Below are 20,561 nucleotides of genomic sequence, written 5' to 3'. Positions count from 1 at the left end.
AGAGAGTGGACTTTAGGATACGGGGAGGGGGAAGGGTAAGCTGGGACAAAGTGAGAGAGTGGCATGGACATATATACATTACCAAACAAAATAGAACACTAGTGGGAAGCAGCGCATAGCACAGGGAGATCAACTTGGTGCTTTGTGACCACCTAGAGGGGTGGGATAGGGAGTGTGAGAGGGAGGGAGATGCAAGAGGGAAGAGATATGGGGACATATATATATGTATAACTGATTCACTTTGTTATAAAGCAGAAACTGACACACCATTGTAAAACAATTATACTCTAGTAAAGATGTTTAAAACAACAACAACAACAAAGCATTTCAGATTCATTGTTGGGATCAATCTGCTCATTTGTTTGCTTCCTTGTTTCCGTCCTTCTCTTTTGCCTTTGACAATGTTAGGTGATATTTAAACAACATTTGTCTCTTTTATGCTGTTACCTTTTCCATCTATGAGGATTTGTGGCTGAAACTTTTTATTTTCAATGGCTCTGGTGATTAAAGGATGCTCAAAGAAGAAAAACTAGAGTGAATCTCAGAAGAGACAAGACTCAGTGGGAAATGAACCAGAGAACATGTGAAATTCTTAGGGGACAACAGAGACAGAGGGGGTTTCCAGGGCAAATTCAGGTGAGGGAGCAAAGCTACCAACAGTCCCATGTGAGAGATGCTGTTATCAGCCATCAAAGGGTGTCCTGACAGAGAAAGTTTGCATTGCATTGCAGTTGGGCACATTGAAAAGATCTAACTTCATTGTGAATCTTGAACTTCTGTTTCTTTCTTTTTATCCCAGTTTTCTTTTTGATAATTTTATTTTCTCCTTCAAGAAATCCACAATAGAAAAATGAATTAATATGGAGAAGAAAAGAAGTTTCCAAAGCTATTGCTTCAGAAATTCTCTTATGGTGGACTAAGATTTTTTTTTTTTTTTTTGGTTTTTGTTTAATTAGGTTTTAAATCTTTCCTTTCTTACTTTTTTTTCTTTTGGTATTAACACCTAAATATACTTCTATTCAGAGCACAAACATACAGTGATAACAATTAGCAGAATAATTACACTCTTTCTGTCAGTGTAACCTCATGGCACAGAAAGTATTACAAATCCATTTTAAAACATATTAAATGTTCATATTAATGAGGATAATAGAGAACAAGTACCAGCAAACTAAATATTGTTAATGATTTTGAGCTATTAAATTCATTACCATTTTCTTTCATAATAAAGTGGTTACTTGCTAATTAGACCTTTTTTAACTCATCATTATTGAATTCCTTACATTGTGTGCAGTTAACCCTTGGAGGTCTGTGGGTGTGTGTGCACAATTAAAATCATTTTAATACCATATTAAGGCAATATGGGGAGTTCTTATAGCTTTTCTAACAGTCGTTCCATAGACTTTCCTTACGTACATTTTCTTGGCAGGATATGCCTGGCAGCTTCATAGCTGTCACTGCATTTTCACCAACACATAATACAGAAGCAGCCTGAATTCATTAGGGTTATTACCATTAGTATTTAAAATAAAAGTGCATCCCACTTGTTTCATTATAAAAATGAGACGTAGAAAAAATACACTAAAGCAAGTAGGCAATAATTTAAAATAGTTTAAATGTAGCTTATGAGGTAAAGACTATAAGGTAATTTTTTTACCAATCTAAAGTCAACTAAAAATTAATATTGACCTAGGGGAGAATTATAGTCTCAGAATTTCAGAATTTACTTTTCTGTCTAAAGATACTACTGCTCTTTTGTATACCACTACCCTTGAGCAGTCTGGAATATATATACACACACACACATATAAATACCATAGCTATATATATATACACATACACATGCACACATACGTACATATATATATGCATATATACATACATATAATATCATATTATGATATACCTACAGACATATATATTTTATATATATACACATGCGTGCACACACACACACACACACACACACACACACCCTTATCAACCTGCTAACTTCTTAGATGTGGTCATGTTGACCCAGCTGCCTGAACTCTTTCTCTTGGTTTCTCTTGTGATCAGACATGCATATTTTGTCATGGCTGCTAGCCTAGGGAAGGCAAGTGTAACCAAGGAACAAATTTTTCGCCTACGTATGCACTTAGTGCTAAAACCTAAACTGGTATCTTCAGTACCAATAAGCTCAATCTGAACACAGAAGTTCCAGTGGGTGGATAGGTGTATGAATGAGGTAGATATTTAGTAGCAGAAATAAATCTGTGTGTGTGTGTGTGTGTGTGTGTGTGTAACACAGATGGGCAAAGGGTAGTGATGAATGTGATGTTGGGGTGAGTGACATTGGCAGTGTGGCAACGCACACTTTGAGACACTGGTCAGACAACAGACTAGAGGTTAGGAGGCAACTCACCATGGTAGCTTGTCTCTAAAATGACTGCCATCAGTTTCCCTTCCCTCTCTGAGCATACACGCCACTCTTTCATTGAGAAGTGGAGTGCACCCCTCCCTTCTACTTGAATATGAGCTGGCATTTATAATTCTCCTGACGAACAGAATGCAGCAGTTATGTGGTTCTAGGACTCCAAATCTAGGTCATAAGAAGCTTCTCAGTTTCCCCTTCAGCTTTTTGGAACTCATACTCTTCCTCCAAGCAGGAAGTCTAACTACCTTTAGACTGTAATCTGTAAGAAAATCTCAGATCTCCATTTGGAGAGTTTCCTTAGAGAGATCAATGACAAATCAGCCTTAAACTGTTCCAGCCACCTCAGCAGCCCTGGTGCTGAGTGAAGAAGCCTTTAGATTACTCCAGCCTTAGCTGCTCTCTGACTGAAACCATATGTTGGGCCCCCAAGTGAGAACCCCAGAACCAAGAGATAACAGTAAGTTGTTGCTTTAAGTCACGAAACAATAGATAACACAGCAATAGATAACCACGACATTTCCTACTGTCCAGGTGGGGACTTCAAACAAATTATTCTGTGAACATCTCCAATTATCTTTTTTCCTTTAGAAAATTTAAACAACAACAAACAATTTGCAGAACCACGGGAATTGCACAACTCCATTGGAATACCACTGAAATGTAATACATTGTGATTAGGCCCTGGAGCATTTCATTCTATGTGAATGGTGCCTTCTGAAGTCATGAAACACAACAGTCCTATGATATTTTTACAGAGCTGTACTTTTAACAGATAACTTTGTCCTTGCATCTCATTTCCTTTCATGACAAGCACTGGCGGTACTTGAGATAGAAAACAGAAGGTCAAAGTGGAATAGTGATTTGTTCAAAGTCACACAGCTGGTAAGTTTCAGAGCCCAGATATGGACAAAGGTGCAACACACTTTGGCCTGTATAGCCTTGAAGGCCCGCCTCGAATGAATTTTAGAGTTTTCTGTGAATCCTAGTATGGTATCACCTTCCTTTCCCAGCTCTGTTCTTAAATAAATAGTTGATTGACCTTGGACAGTCTCTTATTACTTTTCACTTTCTATGTCCTTATCATTAAAATGAGCTTGTAATACCTCTCTCAAATTCAATGAGATTAAAAATGAAAGCACAATGTAAGTTTTAAAGCATTATACAAAGGTTGGCTGATATTACTATTACTTCTTGCCCCTACTACTCTTACCAGAAAAATATTTAATTTTATTGTGAAAAGTAGACTTTGAGCTCTGGAGTAAATCGGAGAAGGGAGATATTAGCATAAGGATTAGTCAGAGGATACTCTATGGGGGAGGGGGAGAAATTGGAGGTATGTTTTGAAGAAAGCGAAAATGATGTGAGCAGATTAATGAGGACAGAGAAGAAGAAAAAGTCCAAGAACATGGATTAGTCACTGCTGGGGAAGCACTGTAGTAAGATTTCTGCGCAGATGCTTAGCAACAGCAGGGCGCTGGGTACTGAGAAAGGGTGTCAAGGTAATGAGCTTAAAAGGCCATACAAAACTCAGTCCATGGCACTTAAAACATGAACAACCAGACTCCATTATGACAGTTCCTCCCTTTCCCCTTCCCCCATCCTTTTCTCCCCTTCTCTCTCTTCTACTCCAGCAGCCCTTGCACATTCCTACAAGCCACCTCCCTGCTATGCATCTTCATATTGGGTTTAGTGAGAAAATACTTAACCAAGACTTGATTTCAAATAAAGTCTTGCATGACAGCTAAACACATGTATGTACACATACACACACACACACCATCACCACCACAACCACCATAATTTCTATGAATTACTGGACTAAAATGAGTAATCAAAACTACAATGAAGTATCACCTTACAACAGTCAGAATGGCCATCATCAAAAAATCGACAAACAATAAATGCTGGAGAGGGTGTGGAGAAAAGGGAACCCTCTTGCACTGTTGGTGGGAATGTAAATTGGTACAGCCGCTATGGAGAACAGTATGGAGATTCCTTAAAAAACTAAAAACAGAGCTACCATATGATCCAGTAATCCCACCCCGGGCATATATTCCAGAGAAAACCATAATTCAAAAAGATACACGCACCCCAACGTTCACTGCAGCACTATTGACAATAGCAAGGACATGGAAGCAACCTAAATGTCCATCGATGATGAGTGGATAAAGAATATGTGGTACATATATACAATGGAATATTACTCAGCCATAAAAAAGAATGAAATAATGCCATTCGCAGTGACAATGGATGGACCTAGAGATTGTCATACTGAGTGAAGCAAGTCAGACAAAGACAAATATCATATGATACTGCTTATATGTGGAATCTTAAAAAATGGTACAAATTAACTTATTTGTAAAACACAAATAGAGTCACAGATGTAGAAAACAAACTTATGGTTGCCAAGGGGGAGGGATAAATTGGGAGATTGGGATTGACATATACACACTGCTATATATAAAATAGGTAACTAATAAGGACCTACTGTATAGCACAGGGAACTCTACTCAATGTTCTGTAATGATCTATGGGAAAAGAATCTAAAAAAGAGTGGATATATGTCTATGTATAACTGATTTACTTTGCTGTACAGCAGAAATTAACACAACACTAAATCAACTATACTCCAATAAAAATTCATTTAAAAATAAAATGAGTACTATCTTATCTCATGTTTTCATCTTTCAGAGTAGACACTATGTCCATCTTTTGTTGATTAGTTGTAATTGTTAAATGATTTTATGACACTAAGACATATTACCTCTCTTTTTTTTTTTTTTTTTTTTTTTTTTTTAAATTTTTATTTATTTTTTATTTATTTATTTTCTGCTACGTTGGGTCTTCATTGCTGTGCACGGGCTTTCTATAGTTGCGGTGAGCAGAGGCTATTCTTCGTTGCAGTGCGCGGGCCTCTCACTGCAGTGGCTTCTCTTGTTGCAGAGCATGGGCTCTAGGTGCGCAGGCTTCAGTAGCTGTGGCACGTGGTCTTCGTAGTTGTGGCTCGTGAGCTCTAGAGCGCAGGCTCAGTAGTTGTGGCGCATGGGCTTAGTTGCTCCACGGCATGTGGGATCTTCCGGGACCAGGGCTCGAACCCGTGTCCTCTGCATTGGCAGGCGGATTCTTAACCACTGCGCCACCAGAGAAGCCCATACCTCTCTTTTTAATAATACAGCAATGCACAAAAATCCCTGATTAGAGGAAAGCATATGTTTTTATTCTGCATGCTCTAAGAACGAATAAGTAAAAATATACTTTAGTAATCTTATCTTCTCCTTCCAAGAATATGTAATTATTGAAGCACAATCAAAAAATATATACCTCCTGAGAAGAATATGTCCCTCTCAAAAATATTCCTCCTTACTAAAACAAACAACAAAAATCTAATGGATGGGAATTCCAAGACTGATACATATTCTCTTGTTATACACATTTAGAAAAAAAAAATTTATCTCATACTCTCTCCATGTTTATAATGCTTGGAGAGTTAAGAGGGAATGTTGATACAATTAATAGCCTCTTTTCTCTATTTGCTATTTTTTTCTTTTTAAAGAACTGAAGCACAGAAAATACAAAAGTAAAGAAAGACTTGGATTTTGCAAATCAATATACTGAAAGAATGTAGGTCAGGTTCTAGTCTTCTGAACGTGCTAAATGTCTCTCAAAATTACTTTTTAAAGGATCTGGGGCATGAGTTCTGTCCCTCTGTGGCTGCCCTGATAAAAGGTTATCAACCCTGAATCAAGATGGCTGACTGAACAAACGACTTTCTTCTCCTCCCTCCTCAAATCCCATCAAAATGACAGAAGAAATATAAAAATAAATCTATATCAGTTCTAGGAAGCCCACTGGGGGGTCCTAGACGAATGATCAGTTAGGAAATCTGGAAGGTATTTAGCAGATGGAAACGGATAGACCGCAAAAGCTCCTACAATAGGGAATGTACAACACCGACAGACAAAAGAAAAGAGCTCCAGTGAGAATTTTTTTCCATTTTTATCCCCAACAAAATTTTGATTGGAGTCTATAAGAAGGAGCAAATTGGTAGCTTATTACAGGACAAGCAGCTATTCTTAAAGTGTCTGATTTTAGCACTTGTTCTCAGTTAATACTTTGAGGGAATCTTTTAAAGTTAGATTTCTTGCACAGAGGAAGGGTTATTTGGGGGCCTCAGTTCAATTAATTAATGAGGTCAAGACTTTGAGTTGTGAACCCAGTCGCCTGGCATTTACTTGCTTATTTTTCATTCATTAAACAAACTGGCATGTGCCAGATACTGTGCATAAACTACAGGGTCCAAAATATTTTCCTAGTCTGTAAGGATTGACCCAAATTATGTTTCAAGCTCTAGCTGCCACTTTTCCTGTATGATGTTCGCCACGTGAGTGAGAGTGCTGTGGCTCAGAGTGGAATACCTGTGCCCCACTTCATCTTAAAGAATAGAGTGTCATTATGCAGAACTTCTGAGGGTGTATCAGCAGATGCAAACAGAACAACAGTCATGCATTTTTTACATCTGTGTGTTCAAAGAGTTAACAAGTCAGTTTTCGAAACATGAATTTTAACTAGCTCAAGATTCCAGAGCCAATTTCAACATTGACGAGAACAATATGGTAGGGGAGGACTAAAGGATCTGCTGTCTAGTTGATCAAAACATAAGTCAAGAATAAATTTATCTGGGAACATACAGACACACACACAAAAATAACCAGGTGTCTCTTCATTAATTGAGTAAATCTGCATTGGATTAAGAGCATTTCTGTTCTATGACAAGTTTAGATCTCATGTCACAAAAATATTACAGTTGAATTTATTAAAACTAAGCAACAAAAAAATCAACAATAAAAACCTTATCAAAAGTTATAATTTGGGTAAATTTTACTCTTATTTCAATAATAACAGTCTCTTTGAACTTTACATTTTTGGAGTATGTCTTTAGATTTACTGTCAGAGCCCAGGGCATATCTATTTAAACATTCTCAGCAGTAATATATTTTTCCTTTTTAGAGTGAATTTGATTCCTGGATATAGCAAAACATCATCTGGTAAAAAATCTGGTGAATAAGATGGTTAGTTAAGCTGGGAATAATATTTTTGGTAAAAAATGGGACAGATTTTACATGTGGCTTAAAAAATGATTCTAAAGGAAAGGGTATTGCTTAATAGCCACCTCTCCATCATGATTGCCGATACCCTAGACCTTCCAGTCGCCACTCATAATTTACGGTGGAGAGATGAAGAACACTCAGATGGATCAGAGGACACAGCAATAAAGATGCCTTCGTAATCAGGAGCTGGAAGGACTGTGCAACATTAGTAGTCTATTACGAAATTATACGTATTAAAGAGTTTTATGAATCTGGTCTTACAGCTATGTGATATTTGAATAAAACCATGGAACTTAAATCACCTGAATCTCCCACTTCCAATCTCCCAGTACTGTTTGTGAAGAGGAATCTATCATTCCAATGTTCTATCAGAAATTCAAGACCTAATCACTTTCTTTCTCTCTCTGTCTCTGAATGTCACTCTCTCTTTGAGTATCTCCCTCCCTCCCTTCCCCACCCCAACCGTCTCTCTCTCTCACACACACACCTCACCGGTATGTACACATTTCTACCAACTGTCTTTTTTGTATTTTACTTGTTACTCATGAAGAAAGATGTAAAGTTAGTTTTCTTTTATTCCTTATTGCCCTTTTGAGTGTTAATTTGCCTCTTAAGTGTAATCTCCCACTTGAAGATGTTTAATGTTGACCTTTCTTTAAAACAGCAATTTTTACATTTGGTCATTGTATTCCAGAATGTCTCTTTGGGGAAGCAAGTTATCTCCCTTTACAAGATATGGGAATAGAAATAGCGTATTCAAGTTGGTTTTGTTTATTCTAAATATTTTAGTCAATAAGAGCCCGCAAATCAAGTTCAGAATCTTTTGTGATTTTGTGTTTCCAAAGATACATACAAATGCATATGTTCATATTTGTGTGTGTGTTTGTTTTGCTTCATGATGAAATCTTTGGGTTCTAGGTGGCAGGTATCCTGGCAGATAATCCAGGATTTTGGTGATTATTCTTGGTATTCTTCAATGTCCTTCCAAACCTTCTATAAATTCCTTCAGCCTTTTAAAAACTGAAACACTTCCTTTGAAAACATTGCCTATATAAGAAGGATGATATCTTCCTAAGAGACTGTACTCAAGAAGTTTCCTCTCATCTAGGATCTTTTATGTAAAAGTCCTTCTGTAAAGTAGGCAAAAACCAAGGGAAAAAATAAGGGGCACAAGGTAGACGTTCACCTGGCTACAAATACCAAACTCTCCAAGAACTATTGCTCAGGGTTTGCCTTTGCGACAAGAACACACTCAGCATGCATAAATCTGGCTACCCATCCTAGTGGGAGGGGATTTATGTGGACAATTCCTTCTGTGCAACATTAGAAACACAGCCTATTATCTCCTGACTTTCCAAGTCCTTGTTCTTTTTTCCTAATGAATGATTCATGTATTAATAATGATAAAAATAATACTTTGCAATTATAGTATGCTCTTTTTCTCTCCAGGGTGCTCAGTGGACACTAAGTACATAATCATTTTTTCATTCAGACTGCCCTGCGGGGTGGTTGGGAGGCTTTCCACTGGGGATACTGACTTTATATTATCCTTTTTCTCCAAACACATTTTCTGTGCAAATTCTACATTCTTTAGGAGGAAGAAGCTAAGATGATTCCTCTTTTCAAGGTACCAGAAAGCTGTGGCGATGCACATTGTTCCAGACCATTAGCTCACTGAATTTTTAGGTTAACAGGAACATTGGGCTGACCTGTTCAATCTCCATGCTGGCTGGTCCTTTACCTAACATGTAAATGCTAGAGTACCTTGAGCCTCGGTTCCAGGCCCCATTTCCTCTCAGTCTACACTCTCTGTTCTGATGATGTCATCTAGTACCACAGCTTTAAATGCAGTCTCTAGGCTGATTAGTCCCAAATTAATATTCTGTAGTTCGATTTTTCCTTAGACTCAAACATCCAGCTTCCCGATTCATATCTCTTCTTGGATGTGTGTTGGGCATCTCTGGACTTACATGCTTGATTCCACACTCGCACCCCTATATCTCCACACGCACCCTTCATCTGTTCCTCCCCCAGTCTTCCTCCTCTTAGGAAAAGGTACTAACATCTGCCTAAACTTAGGAGTCTCCTTATTCTTCCCTCTCCTCACTTCCCCTGCATTTTCTCCATCACAAGTTCTATCAGGTCTACCTCCAGCCTCCCTCTCATGGTGGTTTATTCCATCACCTTTTGTCTTGACAATTTCAGTCATCTCACTGGCCTTGATCTATTCTCTCCACTGTTCAATCCGTTTCCACAACAGCCACAGTATATGTCCAAAATCTGAAACTTTTCAATGTGACTCCTCTCTTAAGACCCCTCTCCGCATGTACTCAATTCCCACTGAACACAGAAGAGCGTGAGCTGGAGAATACAGTCAATAATATATTAATAATATATTAACTTTGTAAGGTGACCGATGGTAACTAAACTTATCGTTGACCTTTAACCAACATATACAAATGTTCAATCACTACACTGTACACCTGAAACTAATATAACATATGCCAATTATACAATTAAAAAAAAGAGAAGAGCATAAGGACGGCCGGCCAAGCCTTCCATGTCCTGGCCCCTGGCCCTCTCTGATCTGACCTTGTGTCACCCTCTGCCCCTTGCTCACTGTGCTCAGCCACGCCCACCATCTTTCTGCTTCTGAAATAAAAACACCTCATTAATGACCCAGAGCATGTGCACCTTCTCTTCCGTTTACTTGGAATTCTCTACCTCTATGTCTTCATAAGAATGGTGGCTTCTCATATTCTCATTTTTTTAAAAAAAAACCCAAATATCACCTAAGACTTTCCTGCTGACTCATCTAAAGTAGCTTCATTCCCCCCACCCCCATACTCTTTCTCATATCACCCTATTTATTTCCTTCATTTTGATTATTCCTATCTAAAATTAGCTATTTTCTCTGCCTTCTCTCAAGTTTCCATGGGGCCTGAGAACTTTTGTGCCTTAATCTTCTTCCTGTTTATATCTTCTCAAGCAGTTTATGGCTTATAGTAAGTGATGAACAAATATTAGATAAATAATATTTAATGAATCAATGTAGGTTATGGTGAAAATATATTCCAATACAAGAGACTGACCTCATTTGATTTTTGGTCTAAAAATATAATCATGTGGAGTGTAACTGGCAGGTGACGGGTGGGAGAGGCTTAGAGAACGATGTGAAGTCTCTTTCACTAATCCAGGTAACAAGTTGGGAGGACTTGAGTTAAGGCAAGATCAATGGGCACAAAGAGGAGGGGAAGAGATAGGAAGTAGAAGCCACAGGATCTGGGGACAAGATGGAAGAAGAGCAGGGATAAAGTCCAGGTTTCTAATCACAATGACCTGAGTGAATGATGACAGTATTGACTTAGTTTGAAAATCAGGGAAAGAACCAAATTTAAGATTTGTAGTTGATAAAATTTGAGGGAGTCTGACTAGATTATGATAATTTCCCTTTCCTTTGAATTGACTCCCTTCTACAGGATGGGCTCCTAGTAACTATATTTTTTATATAATTTGGTCCCTTAGCCATAGCCTAGTGGTTCTGGAATGGTCATCTGATCCAATCTGAGTCAGTCAGACTCTCTTTCCCTGGAATTTGGAATTGGAGCTGATTGAAACCTAGTCAGTTTCTGGATCTGGATAGAATTGAGGTAGCATAAATTCTCAAACTTTGGGGCTGTTCCTGTCTAATAGCAACAGAGAATGTCAGTTTATACCAAGAGAGTGAAAATCAGATACGCAGAGAGAAACAAAAATGAGACATTGAAGAAAAAAGAGGGCTGCCTACATTTCTGAAGACTGTTCAGTTTCTGCTTAAAATACCCCAGAAGCCTAGATGCCTTTGATTTCCTAGAGATACTCCAGAACCCAGTAATCTAATATTCTTCCAACAAATTTCTCTTCTCTCTTTCTGACTAATTTGTTTTCTAAAACCTACATTCAAACAAACAAACAAAAACCACACATATGATTTACACATACATATATTATAAAAATATAATGTCAGAGAATTCATCATATTTTTCTTATAAATAAGTGATATAATTCACTCTTCTTGCCTGAGTACTTTAAATCAATAAATACTTACTGAGACAAAATCTGATATGTACCAAGGAGAATTCAAAGATTGTATAACGTTTGGTCCCTGCCACAAAAAAGTATTAGAAACTGTTTGACACCTGAAAAGTTAAATCATATAAATTTAATAATGATGTAATACAGAAGATGCCACAAGGCAATGGTATACATGATTCATTGCCAAACAGTTCAGACAATAACACTGTTGAGTTCAGAGGCCGAGGAGAGCCCAGAGCTGAGTGCACAGGTAAACTTCAATAGGGAATGAGGACCGGGGCTTAGAGCTTGAAGAATAGAGTTGGCACAGCCGGACAGGAATGAGAAGGGAGTGAGACTTCCTCCACTGGGAGGCCTCCCATGATCAAAAGCAGGTAGGGGAATTTTAGAGCCCAGAGGCCCAATCATCTTGATCTGAGAAGGATGCTGGACAAGTAGAAGTGACAGCAAAGAACGCTCAAGTCTGCAGAAAACAATTCAGCATTTTCTCCCAAATGGAAAATGCCCTTTGGCTCCGCCAAAGAAAAGGCCAGTTTTATGTGAACCTCTTTTTCGCCTGCCTGCCTTTAAATTCACCTTGCCCAAAGGAGTCCTTAATCCAGTGCCAGTGACTGGTGGCAGCTCTCAGGCAAATTACCAGATCCCAGAAATTTTGCTTCTGTTGTTTCTGTGGAACTAACCATGAAAGAAAACTCCCCAACAGAGGAGTGTCAACATTGGGAAATGTGCTGCACTCTCTGTACGCGGGACTGAACAGCTTGGGGAACAGGAAGGAGCTAACAGGGGACTTGGCAGCTAAGCCCCAGCGAGGGTAAATGGACTGGGAATGTGAGCCATGTGGAGTACATCAGGGCCAACCAAGATGGCTAAATCTGCGCTGGCCGGTATCTGACCCTGAAAGAAGGAAACCTTCATAAGCTGAAGCCCCGCTCAGCTCCCAGACACATGTGTAAGCAATACCACCCCCAACCTGCTCCTCGACACACAGGGTCAGTGTTCTCCCTAACAGAATGCAGATGGGGGAGTCTCCATTTGCCCAGCCAGGTCATACCAGCTTGGGCCTCAGCTTCCTCTTTAGAAACAGCAACACATTTCATAATGAATCTTTTAAGACACCAATTGTAAATACAAACAAACCCCAAATCCTGATCTGCTGCTGGAAGCTAGCATGATTAAAACAAAAGAAGAAAAAGAAAAAACTGGAACCTTCAAGATGGGTGTTCCAGTTTCCACTCCCGATGTATAATGTAATACTCATTTGGGTTTTTTTTTGGTTTTTAAAGATTTTTTTTTTCACCTACTTTCCAGAGAAAAAATTCTCATCCTTAGGCATATTTATTCAAACCAAACTCTACTGTGAAAAGATCTGATTTGTCAGCATTTTTCCCCTTTCAGACATTTGGGTCATATTTTATAGGCACTTAAGCCACACAATCACCAACTGTCCCTGCCTTGTCCAGACATCAGCACCACTATTTCCATATGAATCTAGGTCAAGGCAATAGCAAAATGTTAAAAACCTGGCATGCCAGGAAAAGAGGAAAAGCAGCAGAGCTCAGACTCAGCTCCTGGCACATCTCCCCAGTGTCACGTCGGCAAAGTTAGCAGTGACCCCGGAGTCAGTCCTCACTATGACAGGGCCGGCATGTAAAAAACACACAGACAGCTGAAAAGTCCAGATTCAAATCAGGTTCCACTCTTCCAAATGCCATGAGTCTTTTCCCTCTCCTCTTTATACCCATTTACACATGAAGGGAAAAACAAAACGAAAAAAGAAAGAGACTTAGGCAAAGCTTATTAGCACATAAAATTCAAGGGAGCTGCAAAGTCTATTCTATACAGTGAAAAATTAATACATCTAATTAATTTTGAACCTTAATTAATGTTTGTAAAGCACTTTGAGATTCTCGGATGACAGATGGCATAAGTGTATTTGGGTATTGTTTTGTGATGTCATTCTGGCACTTTGAGCTAAGGTGCCACATGGTAATATTATTAACACGAATAATATAGCCACTCTCAATAAAAGAATCTCGGATGTAGTAGGGTCATTTAAATTTCTACATATCGGTTTACATTCTGCAGAATACAGTAGTTGTGGAGAGGTTAGGAAGCTGGGAACACTCTACAATGCCTCAACGAGAGCAAACTTATCATATCCAGGTACCTTTGAAATAATGGGAAAATTGTTGGCATATGAATCATTCTACCTTAATGACTAGCTAATCCCGTTACATATTTCTGCTCCAGGTATACAAAATTACTCATTCTTTTTCACAGTGCCCCACACTTTCCTACCTGTGTGCCTTTGCTCTGCTTTTTTCCCTGCATCAGGAGTGACCTTGTTCCCATCTCCCCTCATCTAAGTCCTGTCCATTCATCAGTGTCCATCTGAAGTGTCACCCTGCCATGAAGCATCTCCCAAGTCCCAGATGTTAGACTTCTTCAGTTTTTTTGGAAGTCCCTTAACTCTACATTCAGGCCATTCTTAAGAAGTATAGTCTGTCAGGATGGTCATGCTTATTCTGCAGTGACATAAAACAACAATGTTTATTTTTCACTTATGGCAGGTCAGCAAGGAAGATGGAGTAACTTGTCTAAGGTAGAAGCTAATATGCCACTGATGCAAAGCTTGCCCTGATTAGTATTAGGTCTTTCGAGAATATTTTGGAACGACCAAATATGAAGAATGAAACCAAGATACAGATTCTGCAAGTTTAATTTCTCTGAGCTTAGAACAGGAAGGTTAATTTTTTCTGCTTTACAGATTATCTACTTTTCTCCCTCTTTTCTTCCCCTTTATTTTCTTTTCTATTTAATGATTACAACAAACAATAATTTCCTTCAAAAAGTAGCTAAAATTTCATATGGAAATTACTTTTTGTCTTACTAAAACTTTAATATGTAGACGTATACCTTAGGAAGTCGACACGTAAAACTAGCTCTCTTGGTGGATTAAAAGATCCAAGTGGCAAATGAATGTTTTGTATGTTTGCTTTGGTATTTTATTTGCATTTTAGTGGTTTTTTAAAAAAATAATTACCAGTGTAATTTGATCACTGAACACTATTATGTGAAAAACAGAAATGCATAAAGAAGGAAATTAATCACATGTGATCCTACCATGGAGTGATACCTTCTCACTGGTGTGCTCACATGGCCCTTTCTCTGTATGCACATACCCCTGGTGTCTCATCCTTTTCTTTAAGAACACCAGTCCTATTGGTTTAGGGTCCCACGGTACTGGGCTCATTTTAACTTAATCACCGCTTTGAAGGCCCTATCTCAATATGGTGACCTTCTGAAGTACTAGGATTTAGGACTTCAGTATATGAATTTGGGGTGGAAACACAATTCAGTAGATAACAACAATATAGCCCACTTCCAAAACTAATTGAATAATATTAATATTTTACATAGCATATCTGATATAAAATTTATCATGTTTTTAGTCCTCACAGCTGTCTGATTTCAGGAGCTCCTTTTTACAGAATTCCTTCCTTCCCTCTGTCTTCTCTCTTTTTCTCCTCCTTCTTCTCTCTCTCTCTCTCTTTCTATAGAATCTAAATTAAAACAACAACAATAATAGGAAGTACATGGAATGATATCTTCCACTCTACAGGTGTGAAGAAATAGAAGCACAGAGATCCACAGAGATTCTAAGTACTTTTCCAAGCTGGCGTGAAGAGCCTCTAGTGTCGGCTGCTGTTTAAGAATAGGGAAAGTGGGGCTTCCCCGGCGGCGCAGTGGTTGAGAGTCCGCCTGCCGATGCAGGGGACGTGGGTTCGTGCCCCGGTCCGGGAAGATCCCACATGCTGCAGAGCGGCTGGGCCCGTAAGCCATGGCCGCTGAGCCTGCACGTCCGGAGCCTGTGCTCCGCAACGGAAGAGGCCACAACAGTGAGAGGCCCGCGTACCGCAAAAAAAAAAAAAAAAAAAAAAAAAAAAAGAATAGGGAAAGTGGGAGAGGACAGCAAGCAGGCACAATACGGAGCACATGCTGGCTCTGGGGATCTTAACTGCGAGTACAGCTCTCATTTCCCAGACCATCACACCTCAATCACAGTAATACAATTAGTGACATTTCTGGAACCCAAATCCACACATTTGAATCAAGGAGCACTGGAGGTTTCTCAGGAGTTCTCTTCAATAATGGGCATTCTCATGCTCATCTCTTAGAATCCTTGTCTTGTACCTGCCTCAAAGGCTCCTCCAAAAGATGTTCAGTTTTCTTTGCTGTCATCACTTTGCAAGGCTATACACAATGCCCCCGTTTTACTCAAGTTTTAATCTGGGTTAATGTCAGAGAACTCCTCTTTTCCGCTCAGATCGTCATCACAAGGAAGTGAGAGGAAATACACTCTTCCTTAAGCGTACTCTGTTAGACCACAGGCAGAGGTTCTGGAGGTCTCAGATTCTTACAGATACAATTTGTATTTGACTGGCTCTTAATCACCACTACCACCCTAGATTGTAACAAAGTTCCTAGGAGTTTGGGCTCAAAGACAAAAGACTTATGTGACACTGTACAATACCAGAATCAAAATAAATTCAGTTTTCTAACCAACTACTCTCCCTTTTGCAAGTTCAGGTAGTCTGATGTCTTTCCCTCATGTAGATTCTTTCATCATCAGTTATGCTGTGAGAGAAGCTGGGAGCAGGGTGTCATTCCCTAAGTTCCCATTATCTTGGTCCCAAGAGGAATTGTTTCATTTTGTTATTGTTCTCTCTAGAGACTATTAGGGGCTATGCAAGTATGATTCCATCCCTGAAAACATGTCTATAAAAAACTGAATTTGCAGTAGCATGACAGTTAAGGGCACCACTGGAATCTTTCTATGCAAAGCCATTTATGGGTCACATCTGCATCCAGTACAAGGATACGTACATTTAGCCTAAAATGTAGCAACCCCACATCATATCCAAGGAAAGCGGCAAAACACCCCAAAATACTGTTAAAACTTACCTGCAGATATGTTAAGCAGTCAAGTTATTTATCCAGGACTAATGCATAGGACTTGTGAAAGGTGTTCTACTCAGTCAGGGTGTTTGGTTATACACCATGCATATGATCTCAAAATGCCATCATAACGTGGATTTCCTACTTATATTTTAATTGCATTCAAAACTTCACTCAACCACTTGTTATCCTATACGATTCAGATTGGAGGCCCCCCATCCATAAGTGTGCCCTCGGACGTGCTTCAGTCACAGTCTCTCCTCCATGTGTCTGGTTCAGCCTCTAGAGTAAAGCTGGCTGCTAGCTCAGGGGATTGTTCATAGTACACGCTTAATTATATGTATGGAATAAATAAACATGAATTCAAGAGAAAAGCCAGGTTCAAAATAACATGATACCTTTCTATCTTGGAATACAATCAATATAAAGATATGACACTGGCCAGCTAACAGTATAAAGTGAATGGGATTTTCAATCTACCCACCTCCCACTAGAGTTGAAAAGGCATCTTAGTTCCTAATTTTATCTTCACTTAAAGGTGATGAATTGAGATGGACTGGACTCCCCCACAAGTCACATCCTTTACCTAGTTCTAAGGTACATCTGAGCTGCTGTGGGTGGGGCTGGAGACTGGAGGAGTAAGGCCTGGTGATGGGGGACAATGCGGAGGCGGGTCTCCACCACCTTTCTCTTTCCACCTTGAGCCCTGGAGAGAGGGTTGTCAGCATAGGTGTTATGAACCCTTTGATTCATAGCTTTCTCATCTGACTGCTCAATACTTTGGTGCTTTAATAAGACTCAGTTGAAAAGAGACTTCCTTCTTTTCACAAATTGAAAGAGAAAATCTGTTTGGACATTTTTTAAGGGAAAGGGGAAAACTTCTGGGTTTTCTTGCATTTTTTTTCTCTTTTACAGTTGTTTCTATCTCTTAGCAGCTCTCCACCTTGTATGTTAGTGTCAACTAACTGAATCTTTGGGGAATTAAATAAGGGAAATAATGAGAAATTATTTACATTTTAGATTCTTGCGCTTGAAGGTCCAAGTAGATCCCCACTCAACGGATGTTTTTCAGCATGCAATTTTTTAAAAGTCAGTAATTGTAGGAATAAGTTAACATTATCTTTACACTGTTAGAGAAATCTCATCAAATGCTTATGTTTTTTCAAATGCTTATGTTTTTTTGTTTGTTTTTTTTTTTTTTTGCGGTACGCGGGCCTCTCACTGCTGTGGCCTCTCCCCTTGTGGAAGCACAGGCCCCGGACGCACAGGCTCAGCGGCCATGGCTCACGGCCCCAGCCGCTCCATGGCATGTGGGATCTTCCCGGACCAGGGTGTGAACCCGTGTCCCCTGCACCGGCAGGCGGACTCTCAACCACTGTGCCACCAGGGAAGCCCTGCTTATATATTTTAAACTTTGCTTTTTTATTGAGGTATAATCTAAGTATAATAAAAGACAAAGGTCTAAACTTTTCAGTTCCATGAATTCTGACAATGTTGTAAACCTATAAAATTATCACCAAAAACAAGATATAGAACATTTCTATCACCACAAAAAGGGCCCTTCCCATTCCTTCCTAGTCAATTTTCCCCATCCCTTTCTAGTCAATTTTCCCCATCCCTTTCTAGTCAATTTTCCCCATCCCTAAGAGGAACTTTCTTATTTCTATCAACTTAGATTAGCTTTACCTGTTCCTTATCTCATTAAAATGTAACATATCATGTATTCTTCTATATTTGGCGTCTTTTGTTCAACGTAACGTTTTAGAGATCCATTCATTTTGCTGTATCAATGGTATATTCATTTTCCTTACCGAGTAGTATTCCATTGTGGGAACGCACCATAGTTTACCTAATTCTTCTGTTGACAGGGTAGTTTGCTCAGGTTTTGGCAGGTATGAATGAGGCTGATAAGAATATTCTTTCATAAGCCTTTTTCTGTGAACACATGTCTATAATTATTTGCGTAAATACCTGGGAGTAAAATTAGTGAGTCATAAGGAATGTGTATACTTAACTTTAAAAGAAACTGCCAAACAATTTTTCAAAGTGGTATTATTTTACGCTTCCATCAGCAATTCCAGTTTCTCCACATCCTCATCAACTTTTGGTATAGCCAGTATTTCTTATTCCAAAAAAATCTATCCCCAAAGATATAAATGTATATGTTACTATAGCTTTAATTTACATTTCTCTGATGACTAATGATATTGAGCAACTAATGATATTGAGTTCTATATGTTAATCACTTCTGTACTTTCTTTTGTAAAGTGTCTGTTCAAGTTGTGTACCCATTTTTAAAAACTAGGTGATTTGTATTTTTACTGTTTAATTATAGGAGTTTTATATATTCTGAATAAGGTCCTCTTTGAGATATATGTATTGGGGAAACTGTTCCAGGTTTGTGGCTTGTGTTTCATTTGCTTATGGTCTATATATTGATATACAGAAAGGTTTTAATTTTAATAATGTTCAACCTATAATCTTTATGGTTATTGTTTGTTGTGTCATGCTTAAATATTATTTGGCTAACCCAACATCATGAACATATCCTCCTATTGGCTTTTTGAGGCTTTATAATCTTAACTTTTACATTTAGAACTATATATCTCAATTTAATCTCTTGTGTATGGATGAGATAAGGGTCTAGGTTCTATTTATATCCTTATATATATGTGTTGCTGTTCTACCATATTTCTTGTGATGGCTTCTTTCCCATATTTAAGATTTTATTTTGAGATAACTATAGTTTTATATAACTGTAGACTCACTTATGAAATAATAGAGATCCCATGTATCCTTTGCCATATTTCCCCTAATGGTAATATCTTGGAAAGATGTACTACAATATCACAACCAGGATACTGACACTGATACAGTCAAGATTCAGAACATTTCCATTATCACAGGATCCCTTTTAGAGAGACACTCACTTCCACCCAACACCCTTAGCCCCTGGAAACCATTAATCTGTTCTCCATTTCTACAACTGTGTCATTTCAAGAATGATATATAAATGAAGGCATACAGTTTATAATCTTGGGATTGTCTTTTCACTCAGTGTAATTCTCTGCAGATTCATCCAAATTCAACCGTAAGTTTCTTGAGAGACTCTGCTCTGAATACCCCCATCTCCAATGTCCACTTCAAGAACTTTTGTTAAATAATGTCATAAAACTATTTCTCAGTAATGACTTATATCAGCCCTTTCTGTTACCTCTTCCTGAAATTATCTTTTCCAGAATTTCATCGAGCTGACTTCCTCTCAGCTCAGACGTATAAGGCTTTCTCTGCCATCCTGTCTAGAATAGCTTCCCCACCAACACATCTGCCACGCTTGATCCGATTAGCTGATTTGTTTTCTTTGTAGTGCTCATTTATATCTGAAATTATTTATTTTCTGTTTTCCCCATTAGAGTGTAGCACTGATAGGCGAGAATCCTTTTCTTCCTTGGGCCTCAGGACTTAAAATAGTCTTAAGCCTTCTGATAGTCTCAAAAAGTCAAATTCTCAAGACACGTGAGTAAATAAACCAATAGCAATATTTATGTTATGAGTATTTTCACTTTCCTCCAGATAAATGATGAGTAACGTGAGTTCAAAGGTTTTTCTGACCTGAAGTCTGGTGATAAACATTCAGAGTCAAAGAGCAATTAGAATCTAGAGCGACAGTATTCACCTCTAAAATCTGCCCGAGGGAGTCAGAAAACCGGATTCAACATCTCTCACAATTTGGTAACATCTTGGTTCATAGAGAAATGTGTATATGCCTAAGTACAGATATTCAAGACATGTAGAATGACTCCAAGAGCCACATTAAACCTTTGATAAAAAATTTATATAACTCCCTCCATATAGAGCATCAGGTCTAATGGGGCTATACTGTCTAATTGAGCAAACTGGCAATCGCAGTGTCTAACCAGGATGGAAATCATTTTGAGATCATGATCATTAGTTTTTTTCCATGAAGTTAACTTTTTTATTCTCCTTAAGTATGAAAACAGAAA

The 20,561-nt window shown here is 38.6% G+C and overlaps 2 long non-coding RNA genes across 2 annotated transcripts in view; one reads left to right on the top strand and one right to left on the bottom strand.

Moving 5' to 3' along the window:
• LOC141276334 (uncharacterized) overlaps positions 1 to 8,284 on the top strand; it is a 46,381-nt gene extending 38,097 nt beyond the window's left edge. Inside the window, exon 4 of the long non-coding RNA XR_012325696.1 lies at positions 7,424 to 8,284. This is a non-coding gene — a long non-coding RNA (uncharacterized lncRNA). The remainder of the gene's footprint in view (positions 1 to 7,423) is intronic.
• Positions 1 to 20,561, bottom strand: part of LOC141276335 (uncharacterized) — a 122,877-nt gene that overhangs the window by 28,388 nt on the left and 73,928 nt on the right. The window lies entirely within an intron of this gene.

The sequence above is a fragment of the Tursiops truncatus genome, chromosome 14 (genome assembly GCF_011762595.2).
Source record: "Tursiops truncatus isolate mTurTru1 chromosome 14, mTurTru1.mat.Y, whole genome shotgun sequence".
NCBI lineage: Eukaryota > Metazoa > Chordata > Mammalia > Artiodactyla > Delphinidae > Tursiops > Tursiops truncatus.
This window is presented reverse-complemented; position numbering and strand designations above follow the sequence as displayed.